Source organism: Euprymna scolopes, chromosome 14 (assembly GCF_053919585.1).
Source record: "Euprymna scolopes isolate OS-2025 chromosome 14, ASM5391958v1, whole genome shotgun sequence".
NCBI classification, from domain to species: Eukaryota; Metazoa; Mollusca; class Cephalopoda; order Sepiida; family Sepiolidae; genus Euprymna; species Euprymna scolopes.
The window spans coordinates 90,594,938-90,610,496 of NC_136495.1; positions in this window are offsets into that span (position 1 = coordinate 90,594,938).

Sequence of the window (15,559 nt, forward strand, 5' to 3'; positions counted from 1 at the left end):
GTGGAATATCGGTGTTAATTCCAACAAGAAATCAGTTAGTAACTTCTTTGGCAGTAGCATTCAGATATATCAAAAATAAGATCCAATGGAATGCCGCATATGAAGCTGCGAAGCCCATCCCAATCAATCCTCCTGTAGTTAAACGCATTTCTATGGAAAGGACGATCAGTTGAAGACTTAACAGCTAAAAAAATGTATGCACTTTTTTTATTTACATTCGTCAGAAACTTTTACATAACTCTCATAAGAGAAAACGAATCTTTCTTTTCAACAGGCATGTAAAAATCATGTTAGTAGTAATAACAAGCGAATTATTTCTTATTAAAGTTCTGCAGAAACAAAACGTGCCAAACAGGTAGCAACACAGGTGTTTAGGATTGTTGCCATAGCAACTTGCACAAGTACCAGTGTCATCCGACAATACAGTTCAATCTGTAACTATTACTGGTGTCTTACCACATAAAACAGACTCTTGTATATTTTTGTTAATTTATTTCGAAAAAGTAGCTAAAAAATTATTGGTAAATCTTCAAACAATACAGCAAACCGCAATTTTCCGCAAATCACAAATATTTAATTTTTACATTGCTAGAAAAAAACAACATTAATTAATAATTTCAACACTCGAAAAAAGTTATTTTAAATTTTGAAGTTTGTTTTCAAAAACATTTTCTAAAATATTGTCGTGTGTTATTTTACTACAATAGTTTTTAAAACATTTCTTTGGGTGTAAAAATATATTCTTACACAACATTTTATTCAATTGAAAATTTTAAAATGAATTAATAAAGATTTATTTATAACGAAAACGATGATAAAAATTCAAACATGTTTATACATATGTTTTTTTGCTAATTATTTATTGTTTTTATTTATGACAGACTGAACTTGCTCAAAGGAAATAAAGAAAACTCAACTACATCTTTGAAGTTAAATTTCGAAACGTGAAAAACTTTTAGCAAGTGTGAACTAAAATTGATTACTACTCGCAACTGTTCACCTATTCTTTAAAAGATTTACTGAATAGTCTTTAGACTTAGAATTGTTTACTTGCAGGGGATTATTGAAACTGACTAAACTTCAACCAACTCTTGATTTCTGACAATGTTGTATATCTATTGGCGAGGACTACCATAATTCCAAGGAAAAGTGTTCTATTCCAAGCTTCTTTCCATCAAGAGCATGCTTCTATTATCATGCATTGTTTACTGGCTGCAATTTGCTTGAAATTCCTATGTAATCTTCCCACTGGTATGGTTTTGTTGTGGAGTGCTGAGGGGCATGAAAGTGACAATCGACCATACAACTAATAAAGTAAACACAAGGCAACGAAGTAACACCAATAGCAAAGAAGGATGACAAACACACAGATGTTCAGTTTAAGACGATAGGATATCGTATTTTATTTTTACCAAGAAAAAAGTAAAATGAATGGTAAAGGAGATCAAGAGCAAGAACAGGCAACTCGTGATGTTTAAATTCTTGTGTCCCTGAAGTAGAGTGATGAGCCTCAGGTTGATCCGAGTGACATAGATGGGTCTGATGCTGGAACTAGTAGTGGGACATCAGTGGGCACTAGAACAGGTAGCCGGACGTCAATGAGCACTGGAACAGGTGGCTGGACGTCAGTGTGCACTAGTACTTATAACTAGATGTCAGTGAGCACTAATATAGGTAGCTGGACGTCAGTGGACACTGGAATGGTTAGTCGGACGTCAGTGGGTACTGGAGCAGGTAGCTGGGCATCAGTGAGTACTGGTACAGGTAGCTGGACGTCAAAGACTGCAGGAGTTAATGGCTGGAGCTATAGAAAAGAGCTGGGGTTGCTAGAAACTGCAGGTGAGCCGGGGAGCCGCTGACGTGAGGTGGAAGTGCCAATCACAGTAGGAATGAGCTGGAGGTGCTCAAGTTGCTGGAAGTGAGCCAGAGTTCAAGCAGGTCCTGGAGTAACAGGATGTGAAGGGGAGTACCAGAAGGCAGCAATAATTGAATGTGTATTGCATTCTGCTGCCCATGATCCCCACAGCAACTAGGAATGATGAGAGTCAAGTCAGAATGGGAGTGTTTCTAACCCCCAAGCTGAACCGAGTTTATTTATCATGAAGTTTAAACAATTTTACAAAATTTTTGTCAGAAATTTATATAAACTATGCATAAAATTATAATGTAACATGAGGCCAAAAAGGGTAGAGAGAAAGGGGTGTCGGGAGTCGTCCATTTGGTCTATTCCCTAAACTAGTTACAATTATCACAATATCGCATTCGCACTATGGACATACACTATTTAAAATATTCCCAGATGAAATAAAGATATCTGTATTTATTTTAATTCTTCCCAAAAGAATTTTAATGTATTATGAGAAAAAGAAAGGGTAATGTGTATGATATATGAATAATGAATGGTAATGTGTATGATATATGAATAATGAATGGTAATGAGTATGATATATGAATAATGAATGGTAATGTGTATGATATATGAATAATGAATGGTAATCTGTATGATATATGAATAATGAATGATAATCTGTATGATATATGAATAATGAATGGTAATGAGTATGATATATGAATAATGAATGGTAATGTGTATGATATATGAATAATGAATGGTAATGAATATGATATATGAATAATGAATGGTAATGAGTATGATATATGAATAATGAATGGTAATGAGTATGATATATGAATAATGAATGGTAATGTGTATGATATATGAATAATGAATGGTAATGTATATGATATATGAATAATGAATGGTAATGAGTATGATATATGAATAATGAATGGTAATGAGTATGATATATGAATAATGAATGGTAATGTGTATGATATATGAATAATGAATGGTAATGTGTATGATATATAAATAATGAATGGTAATGTGTATGATATATGAATAATGAATGGTAATGTGTATGATATATGAATAATGAATGGTAATTTGCATGATATATGAATAATGAATCGTAATGTGCATGATATATGAATAATGAATGGTAATGAGTATGATATATGAATAATGAATGGTAATGTGTATGATATATGAATAATGAATTGTAATGTGTATGATATATGAATAATGAATGGTAATGTGCATGATATATGAATAATGAATGGTAATGTGTATGATATATGAATAATGAATGGTAATGAGTATGATATATGAATAATGAATGGTAATGTGTATGATATATGAATAATGAATGGTAATCTTTATGATATATGAATAATGAATGATAATCTGTATGATATATGAATAATGAATGGTAATGAGTATGATATATGAATAATGAATGGTAATGTGTATGATATATGAATAATGAATGGTAATCTGTATGATATATGAGGTGATAATGGAGGGGGGATGATGGAAGCCTTAAAAACGCCCCCAAAATAAAGAAAAATTACAATAAGAAAAATAAAGGAACCAAATGAGATGCTAATGATGATACTGAGAACCATTCCTACCTTTCTAATTCTGAAATGCTTCCTGTTTTCTGTTGCTTCACCGAAAACAAGGGGGTCATTTCCTAAAGCTAAGGACAAAAGAACAGAGATGGAACTTGTTGGGATGTTCAGTGACCTCCAAGATGTGTACCATAGGGGTGGAGTGGGTCAAAAAATAATATTTTGGGAACAGATTTCTAGGAGGAATTCTGACATCTGAAACATAAAACGTGGGGATATGGAACTCATACCTACTAGCTAAGGGACTGATCCATTATAGGATTGACTATTTTTCTGGACTGGGTCTATGGTCGGTGTGTGCCATACTCGACTTGTTTCATACAAATGCGCACAAACTAGCAGTGTGTATCCACCTTCATCTAAATTATGGGCGAGATAATATCCTTCTATCATATTGAATTTTGATTTTAAGCTGATGTTTAAAATATGAAATCAGATAGTAATAAGACGGTGGCTCCCTCCCCAAGTCCTATCTCTCAACATGAACTCCACACTACTGTTTCTTCCCTAGGTCACAGTTGGTTTGCATTGTAGACAACAAATTCTAAATCCAAGCACCTCACCTGATCAGAGCTGATTCAAGTCATAACCTCACTGACATAGGTTCAGAATTCACAGTTTAGAGCAGTAAAAAACAGCATGTTCTATAGATAAAATGGGTTGACGTTTATACAGATCCTGAAGCGCATGCATTTCTGACCAGTCATCAGGTTAAGGAAAATACTGAATTATTAAAGTAACCCTGGCTTGACACCAATTCCACAGACCCTTCCCCTTCTTACAGTTGCAGCCATTTCCTTAGGTGTCTGAAACAGACTCTATCACTAATTCCCTGTAAAATGCTCTTCTAGGCCGTGCGATGCAACACTCTAAATGCAGCTTGGCATTCATTAAAGAACTGTGATTGATCTCTTGGTCTATGTCTACATTCGACCAAGTGATTGGGGATGAGGTTGGGAAAGGTTCTACCAACCACAGGGCCCCATGCAGACTTCTCCATCAGAGTTCTACTCAGGAATACCAACCTTTCAGCATGCTTGTGATTCGCCAAGTCAGACATCTCCAAGCCCTCATAAACCACACATTGAGTACTGACCTGCCTACAGACACGCAACCTCTACTCATTCCACAAAACGGAGATAATCATTGCTGCCATACAGCCTGCAGGAAGGGGCAGTACAGCCAATCGGTAAAAAATTATTGGAAAGAAATAAGTAAGACATGCCTCTCTTCTACCTTTAAGAGGAAGCCAAATCCTCACAGATACTTTGACCTTTATCTGTACTAATGACTAATTTTTATTGAGTTGGAGACCCAGTCCAAACCAAACGTCAAGGATATGAATTGGACCATCAGTCCAACTACCCAGTAGGTCAACAAAGCTTCCAGGTGGCCAACGCCAGTAGATTTGCTAAGACTGACTATGGCCTCTGTGACTTCTTCATACCATTTGCCTTAATTACTGCGATAATGTCTCTAAAGCTTGACAGAGTAACATCACCAGCAAACACGATGACCCTGGCTCACACACCACCAGGCAAAGCAACACTGTGCAGGGTCAGTCCAGTCACTCTAGTCCTCAGACTGCAAAGAAATGGTTACAACATGAGAACATAAGCAGGGGAGATAATAGGCACCCCTGAAGCACTAACTGGGAAATAGTGAACGGCGCTGACTGCACTGCATTTACCTTCACAACTGATGTCGACCGAGCATACAAAATCGCAATCTACTAGACCAAAACCGGCATTCTCTAAAACAGACACAGGAAATGATAATCCACCCTTGACAGGGTGGATTACTTGGACTGATCTAAATTCATTAGCGCGACCTTGATATCATCTTCTAACCCCTCTATGATCTTGCTAATCAAGTACAAATTGTTTTGAATCAATCTCACCTTCACAGCATAGTTTTGATCAGGTTCGATCAAGTCAGTGACAACAACCTGCAAATGATTTGCAAAATTTTAAGATCTGTATTTAACAGAGTGATAGGCCTATAATCATCTAGCTCCCAACCTCAGTCCTTCTTCTCCAAAAGTGTGATCATGCCTTTGGTAACATGGATCCCATGTCAAACCTGTCAGAATGGGATCGAATATGTGTGACAGCCTCACAAATAGTTCATAGACCATTGAGTCCTGGTGATCCGTTGTAGCCAACCTGCTTCATTGCAGCAACTACTTCACACTGTAACCCGACCATCACAACCAGCTGCTCAAGCCACCTCCAGGCAGGGTGAATCAGCCAAATAGTTACATTGGATGCAGAGTCTGAACAGCTGATCAGTGAAGTGCACCTGAAACTACTTGCAAATCTCCCGAAACGACATAATGGGGCTCTGAATTTTTTAAAATATAATTATCCGAATTACGCCAAGTGAAGCTCTATATTTGGAAGCATCAACATTCACAGCTTCGTTGGACACCTTATCAAGCCTAGCTCTAACTACTTGACCTTCATACTGCTTGCTAGCTGAACATTACAGGTCCCCCTTAGTTAGGTCTATCTGTAGAGCATCTACCCCTACCACCACCCGGGTCAACCAATTCTCTAATCATTTCTCCATCTTGGCCTTATTTAGGGCAAGGCACTGACCATATCTGACAGTCTCTAATGCTAGCATTAACCCACTACCTACTCCCGATTACTGCCCCCACTAGATCCCTCTGAATATGTTCAACCAGTTTTTCCCAGAAGTCAACTATCTCCAATAAGGAGATATTTAACTTCAGCCATATTAGGATTGCTATCTAAGTTTATCCTAGTCACAAGTAGTTTGTGGTCAGAATGGCCTAGCCAGTGAAATGTGGGACAAGGTATGTACTTGCCTTCCTAACTAACAACTGATTAAAGTAAGTATTTGGAATTAGTCCTTATCTATCCTGGGACCAAAGATGACATTCCAAAGATTCACTAGAACTAGCCACTCCAAACCCGAACTAACTGCCAAAAAAAACCTGCTCTTGTATGGTATTAAGCACATAAACCACAGCAACATTCTATTTTTAACAACATCGGCTTTGACCAGTCTACCATCAGTATCTGTGTGTACAACGTTTACTACTGCAGAAAGGGTGCACCTAACTAGTCAAGAAACTCCTCTACTATAGCGATCACCATATGCTGAAAAGACATTGAAATAGGAGACGTATATCTGATCCAACGTCCATATCAGAGACATGGGTGTCTGAACCCAAGCCAGACACTGGTCCTACATTGGAGTCCTGTCTGGTCTTTCTTCCTTGTAACCGAACTGACACCCCGAAGATCCCACAAATGTGTTGCTAGAGGCACCACGAGGCGTAACACCCTCCCAACAAACCCACAAACACCTTGATAAGAGCCTCATTGGGCGGGGAGATCCCCAGCGAACAATTCGTGCTAGTAATATCAGCAACATCTTTCAAGACAGATGCTTTATTCTGTAGTTCCAAGGTACACCTTAACCTGCTGATTCGAAAACCAAGCTGATTTTCACCGTTTTACAGATACGTGAGTCTCCAAGGCACCTGCCAGCTGCTTAAGTTGGGTGAGGTCCTTGGGCGCTGGAAGAAACAGAAAAGAAACAGAAAGCAGGTAACCAGTTAGTGGGACCTCAACAGGAGGCAAACAAGAACAAGAACAAAATATAGCAAATGAGCCCCAAGAGGGGTGAAGTTGCTAAAGGCTTTAAATCCAGTACAGATGGCTGCAGAGCAGATACCACATTTTGAAATATTTGAACAAAATATTAAAAAATTACCAATTGAACAAATGAGGTATAAAGCCAATCAAAAGTGTAGGTGTCGTGGGTCATCCTTAGTCACAAATACTTAAAATTGCCCATCCTACTCTTAATTAGAAGTATCTCAGTCACCACAATACCACATTCACTCCAGGGGCTGTCCTACCTTAGTTGACCCCAAATTTGAAAACGTTTTATTGAATCATAAAGATATACAGATTTCATTTCATTGGCAAGAGAATGAAGAATAAAACTTTTTTGGTAATTTTATAAGTTCCTAATCTCAGCAACTACTGATCAGAATTTAACAAATGAAGGCTCATTGGAAAGCCAATGACCTGAATTGTGTAGTGGGCTATGTAACATTTACCCTTAAGGACGCATATTAAAGGGATCATCCATAATCCAGAGCCTATTTTTGGCACATTTTTACAGCCATAAAATGTTTCAATCATAGTCATTTGTTTTCCTAGTTTTGCATATGAATAACAAAATATCTGATATTTCCCGAAAACCTGTTGCTATGGTTTCAAATGATCTGGAATAACAGCTAAGGGAGACTTGATTCCAAATATTTCTCCTATGTTATATTTCCCCTCTTTGGTTTTCATACATAAAGTACATTTCACAGTGTATAAGGATTATTTGATACTGGAGATATTCATAATCATACCCTTTTTCCAAAAAAGGGGAGAAAAAAAGCAGTGATATTGAAAAGAGAGTCAAGATTACATTCTTTTTTTATAAGATATTCAGGGGTGGTTTACACTTTGGAAAAAAGTGGGGTGTATACTTTCTGAATGTGAGCAGTAAGGGTTTTGGAGAGAGGTGTGATGAAGGAAGGGTGGGTGGTTAAGAGAAGAGGATGAAGTACGATCTCATGTGATCAAGCTGTAGCAGCGGGGAGGGTGTTGGTATTATTTTCACTTGCTGGTTGTGTATTGGCCTAAGCTTTCACTTTGATCTGAAGTAATATTATACCCCCATCACTGTTAACTTCCCTATCTTTGGTTTTTATGGTTGTATTTTTTCTTTTCTTGCAGCAACTATATTATCCATCTATTTTATTGTTAAGTTCTATTTATTTATTTATTTTATTCTTTGCCTTTTTAATCCATTCATTTTTCTCAGGTTTTCAATTTATTTATTTAGTTTTTTATTCATAAGATATATGCCCATATGATTAAATCAACAGCCAGTGAATAGACATACATGTCTATTTATATGATTGAAATAAATGTGGTATACTGGAAATTATATTTTCCACTCATCTCCCAAAACACATACTTAGATCATTCATTCACATTTATGCAGACGACACTACCATCTATGGCAACGCATAAAAAGCTGTAAATGCCAAATTCTCTCTGATTCTCTCTCCTCTGATCTTGGACATGTTGTAGAATGGAGAAAGAAGTGGCTGGTTACATTTAATGCATCTAAAACTAAGCTTCTATCTTTTCATCATCAACGCTCTGATCCTCATCTGATATCAATGGAAATAGATGGCGCTCGTCTTAGGGAGGCTCTATGTTTTGACAAGCTTCTGGGTTTGACCTTTAATCCTGATCTGAAATGCAACACATACATCAAATCTGTTGCCAAGGTCGCTGGAAAAATGGTGGGATCCCTCTACCGCTCCAGTAGATATCTAACTCCTGATGCAATTCTCTATCTATATAAAAGTCAAGTACGTCATTTTTTTATTTTTTTTTCTAAATACGGAAGTGTCTTCGGGAGATATAAAATGGTCGCATGTTGATGAAGCAATGTATCGGGAGGCGTACGGGATGAAAAATTATTGGTAAATTTTTAGATTAGGTCCACCTCCTCAATTTTCTTTTAAATGACGACTTGAAATGGTTTTCGACTATGCTGAATACGAAAATCGCATTGAAATTTTGCAGAAATAAGTAGTTATCAAGATATAAAAAGTTGTATTATGCATTGTAATCTTTGGCGGCCATCTTTTTTACGTGCGTGTATTTGTTTATGGCGCGTGTGCACGTAAAAAGATGGCCGCCGAAGAATACAATGCATAATACAACTATTTATTTCCGCAAAATTTCAATGCGATTTGCGTGTTCAGCATACTCGGAAACCTATAAATGTCGTCATTGAAAGGAAAATTGTGGAGGTGGACCTAATCTAAAAAAATACCAAATTATTAAACATTTCTCCAGCATGTTAGTGAAATTTATAATACTTTAAAAAAAATTAAAAAAAAAAAAGTTTTGAAAAAAAAAACAAAAAAACTCACCTTTCATAAACCACAAACTGACCTTTAACTAAATAAGTAAAAAAAAAAAAATTTAAAAACTCGAAACTTTATTTTCATAAAAATAATAAAAAAAAGTCATGTTCAATCTATTTTTTTTTCTTTGAGAAACAAATATATTTCTGACTTACAAATGCGGTAGAGGCTCATATTATTTTTACTTTCTATGGTTTTGATATACCGCGTTTTTATTGCTTACAAAATGGGTGACTGATTTATCAGAACGTTGTAACTAAAAAGTGAGCACCACTTTCAAATGTCGAAATAATAATTTCTTTTTAATTTTTTTTTAATAATCTGTTTAATTAGTGTCCAATCAATAATAATCCAGTGAAAAAAAATTCCAAAAACCTATAAGTATAGAAATTAAGCATGTTAACTCTTTTCATAAATAATTAAAAAAAAAAAGTAACTAAACCATTTATTGATAATTTGTCACGTGTACAAACATTTATTTATTTACGTAGGCTTAACTCTTTTCATGAATAAGAAAAGTTTTACTCTTTAAGAATAATAAAAGGAAAAAGTTACTGAACATTTATAAAAGGAAAAAATAATTTCTCACGTACTTACTTCTTTTCATGAAGGCCAGAGGAATAGTTGGCCGAAAAGTCGTGAAACAACAACTAATAAAGATGAGAATAATAGTCCGCAATAAATAAAAATGGTGCTAATGCAGAGAGCGATCCGCGCTATTTTTTAAATCATATTTCCACATTTAATAAAAGTTTTACGATATGTTTTTTTTTTATTCAATTGTTAGGTTAAAGTACAGAATAGGTACAAAACATCCTCCCCTCCCCATGTTAAGAATGACTTTTTAAATAATAACATTATTTCAGCACGGATCACTCTCTGCATGAGTATCATAAAAATTAATACAAATAATACTTATCTCAATAAGTGAAAGGCTCATTTCTACCGGAAATGAAATCGGGACAATCTCGCAGTTACGAAAAATATTTTCATTTATAATTTAATATTTTTATAATTCGCAATGTTAAATTATTTTAATAACATACAAATATTCTTTGACTTTAAAAATAGATTTTCTGAAAATTTCAATTAAATTGGTAGCGTAGAAATATGGTTTTATTCACTTTTAACAAACCAAAAATTACATTTATATATATATATACATATATATATATATATATATATATATATATATTATATTATATATATACACACATATGTATATAGACATATAATATATACATATATATATATACATATATATACTCATATATATATATATATATATATATATATATATATATATATATATATTAGCAGAAGTACCCGTCGTTGACTGGGTTCTAAAACAGCCTACAGAAAATGGACTGTGATTGATGAAAGTATGATAGGTTATGAAAAGGAGGGGGTTGTAAAGAGATAGGTTTTGATACTCAAAAATTTTACCCTAAGCAAAATATGATGAAAGTAAAGATAATTATCGCGAATATATATTTTATTATATCAACTTTGTTTCCATTTTAGCCAAAAGTGACCAACAAAATGTTTCCTTACAAAGAGAAAATGTTATATATATAATAATAGAAATATACAAGAAATAAATGTTACCATAGTCAATAAAAGTTACTTTTATGGTAGAAAAGTTCATTTGTTTAATATTTTTAAGTAGTTTGCAAAAAAAATAATTTTTTTTTAATTCACGAACCGATTTTAAAAAAAAATCAAAATGGCAGCAACTTTGAAATGGAGAGCCCCGTTTTCAATTTGAAGGAGGGGCACCTGAGCATTCTGTGTTAACAATTTAAGAGAGTTCCGTCAACATAAGGAATATTTATAAACATATTTTAATGTTTTCTGTTATTTTGTGCTTGAGGAATATTCGATTATTGCATGTGTAGTTTATATAAAAATTCATTTAAGTAGTTATCGCCTCAAATTTCGTTTTAATTTCGGTTCGCTGAAATTATTTCAAGTAAAGAGCATTAAAAACTATTTCAAAACAAAAAAAAACATGAACTGAACTTTTATTGACTATGGTAACATTTATTTCTTGTATATTTATTCTTTCGGGTAGTTGTTTGTTAGCTTTTCTGCTAAACAATCTTACTAAATAATGTCGACAAAATATCGAAAAACAAAGAAACAAAAACAGTTTGGGAAAATAATGAAGCTTTACTTACTTTAGTAAAATAATCCGAAACAATAAAATGGGATATTAAAAAGTAAACACGTAATTACTTTAGTTTTTTAAAGCAAAGAATCGATATAAATATGAATAAGAAGAGAATGGCGCCCTTTTCAAGCAGAACAGCTTCGTTTCAGTTTTACAGTATTGAATGGTGTAGTATTGCGCCGTCGGATTCAGAGTTGTACTATTGTAATGTAAAGAACACGCAGAAAGGGTTTTAATCAACTGAATTCCTTCTAGTACACTGACAAAAAAAAGCTTAAACAGATATATAAATAAAATAAAAATGTTATGTAAATGTTTTTAAAAGACACGTAATCACATAAGCAGGAGTTTTCCTTCTTTTGACACGATAACAAGTAACGTTCTTATCTTTTTTATCATCTATCTATTTTCAAAAGAGTGCCACGTGCAAGTGGAGAAGGAAAAAACAGAGTTATGCAAAATTTGTGTCGAGAATTGTCTAAAGTTCAAACTTTTTTTTTTTGGCTTTCACTTTAATAAGAATGTGAATTTATGAGGTGAATTTATTCGACACAATATGATTCTACTCAAAAAAATAAATAAAAGCTAACGTGAATTAAGATTAAAGTTAAGGTGTTATTGTGGACCCTCCCCCCTTTTAAAAAACTTTGTTAAACTTTGTGACATATTTATATTCTATGGAGGTCAGGCGCGAACGAACACTCAATAATTTTATTATAATATATTTCTTCAAACTGAAACATAATTATCAAAGTATACTTATGCAAATAGATATGAAAAGTCACACACACACACACACACACACACACACACACACACACACACACACATTCAGCTATATAAACTGCGTCAATCACTTTATTGCAGATTAGTAAAATATCAAGATTTCACTAAATTTACGTCACAACAAACTGAAAATCATATCATCACACGACTACTTTAAGGTTAGTTATTTCCCAAATTTTAATTCAAATTCATGCGATATTCACAAAGTTATCTTTATCGTGGAATTTCCACTGTCCATTGCTTTATTGCAGATTTCTTAAAATGTTGTTTTAGGGCAAAAATACAATGTCTTATCATGAGAACTTTATTTTTTATCATAGTTTTCTGTCAAAGAATAATGAGGAAAAGCACGTCCTAGGTGCTAAGTCTCAAATAAATGAATTATTTATCGACATATACACGATGTTTTAAATAACTTTAAAAAAACTTTTGTTCCCCGGGGAAGTCAATTGTTTGATCTGAAAAGGAGTTATGGCTCTAGCAATATCAACTATGTTCTCAACAAGGCATCCTTTGAATTAAATTGCTCTCCTCCCTCATAAACTCCTTTTTTTAATATTGACCAGAGATATTCAATGGAGTTAAGGTCTGGAGAACACGGTGGTCAGGTCATGAGAGTTTCTCCAAAGAAGCCCATAGATTCAAGGAAGGCTGCAGTCACCCTAACAGAATGGAATGGTGCATTGTCATGCATAAAAATCATCTGAAAGCGACGTGACAATTGGCGGCCATCTAGCCATGGTGACAAATGTTTATTCAAAAAGGCTGTGTACACATTGCTGGTAAGTTTTACACCCTCTAGAACCAACTTATCCCTAATGATTACCACTCAAAACATGATGTCTCCACCTCCTTGTTGGCCATGAACTCTGTAAGGGGTTGGAGTTCTGTTCGCGTTCCAAACTTTGGCCCATCCATCTGGACCGTCAAGAGTAACACAGGTCTCATCTGTAAATGGGTCATGTTGGAAATCCATTTTCATGTAATTCTGTGCCCAAGCCATTCGTTTTTCCCTATGTTGTTTGCTCAATGGAGGCCTTGGAATAGTTTGGATGTTCCTTGCCATCTCATTCAACACATTACATTGGGCCTGTCTGGATCTTGGAGCGATTCCAGCTCTTGCAAAAATGGAAGCACTGGTGCTGTTTGGGTTTCGGTTGACTGCCCTACAAATTTTTCGAATATCACAATGTGAAAGGTTTCTTCTGGTGCCCTTATCCTTTGTGAATTTGGTGTTGGGGTTGTTCACGAATGAAGCCAAAGTTCTTGGATTGCTTTCCAGCTTCATAGCTAAATCTTTGGTGAACAATCTTTCTGTGAGTCCAGTAACAATCCATTCCTTTTCAATAACCGTTAGTCGCCCATTTTTTTTGTATTTTAAAAGACCTGCAATAAAGTGATAGACAGTATAAATTACTTGATAATAAATAAAATGTCATAACTTCATGAATATCGCATGGATTTGAATAAAATGTTTGGAAATAACTAACCTTGAAACAGTCATTTGATGATACAATTTTCATTTTTGTAAAATGTATATTTAGTGAAATATTGATATTTTACTAATCTGCAATAAAGCGATTGACACAGTTTATATATATACACATATATATACACATTTATGTATATACACATATATATACACACACATATATACACACACATATACACACACACACACACATATATATACATATATATACATATATATATATATATATATATGATGATGATGATTGCAACGTCTAATCAGACAAGTGCCACTCACTCAGTCACTGAATGTTCGTGTGCCCGAAGATGACTTTTCAGTCCTGCCAGTGACTTGCACATCCTCAAACAGACATGACACTGATGACGGTCATTGGTTTGGATGAAATCCACAGTAACAGAACTTCTATTTTTTTTTTTTTTTTAATTTTCTTCTTTTGAAGATTGTGTGGTCGATCAACAGGTAAAATTAACTGCTCACACAAATTCTCTCAACTGATTTTGCCGCTTCTCAAACGTCAAATGATTTCTTGATGCTTTCCTCCCGACAAGTGACCTGTTTTTACAAAGCACGCACACAGACTTCATTCGCTACAAAACGTCACAGCCGCCATGATCGACTCTTTCTTTCTTTCTTTCTCAACGCGCACAACTCACAGGACAGACAGATACGAGGACGTTTGTATGGTAAGCCATTTTCCCCACACTCCCCCCTGATCTCATGACACTTGTGCTTTCGTCTGCGGTCTGAGGGTCGAGCATCTCTGTGTTTTCTGGGAGGCTACTAATCTCTATGTCTTCTGGGAGGCTACTAATCTCCGAGTCACTGTCTGATAGTGGTGCTGCAATCCAGAGCAATGCCTCACTAGATTCTGTCTCTGATTCGCTCGTGTCATGATGGTTGCATTACTAACTGCATGTCTTTAACATGACGGGGCACGCCATCGAACCGCACTGCTTGTGGGCTGATTATTTCAGTGACTCCCCCGACTCTATACCGTGTTGTGCACTTGTCTCGCAGGTTCTTGATCCACACAACATCCCCTTTCCTCACTCTCTCTCCGGCTACTTCCAGTTCAGGCAGTGGGTTCGTCTCTATGCCCTTCACCCTGATGTGATACCTATGCAATGTATCAGCCAGAACCGTAGAGGGCGAAACATCATCTTTCGGGGTTACATTGTACAAATAAACTGCCTCAAACACTGTGCAGCCTGATTTAGCCGTGATTGTTTTGACGGTCCGATGATTCTGTTCAATGATCCCATTTCCACTAGGTAAATAGGTGCATCGAAACCTCAGATGTATGCCCCAGCTGTCAGCAAACTTTCTACACTGCTCACTGGTAAATGCAGCACCATTGTCAAGCAATATCTCTGTTGGAGGTCCACGTTCAAGGAAAATATTATTTAGTTGATGGACAATAGTGACTATATCTTGTCAACGCAGTATACACCATATGGCAAACCTTGATGAACCGCAATCAATGAGAGTCAGGAAATCCTCGCCATTGTGGTTAGTAATGTCTATCGCTAGCTGGCTCCAGTGGCGCCTAACTTTCAACATTCCCTTTTTCCAGCGAATGAGTGCCAGGTCAATGGACTGGCATTCCACGCAGTTTTTGACCACTTCCATGACGTATGCCCTTTGCACTCCT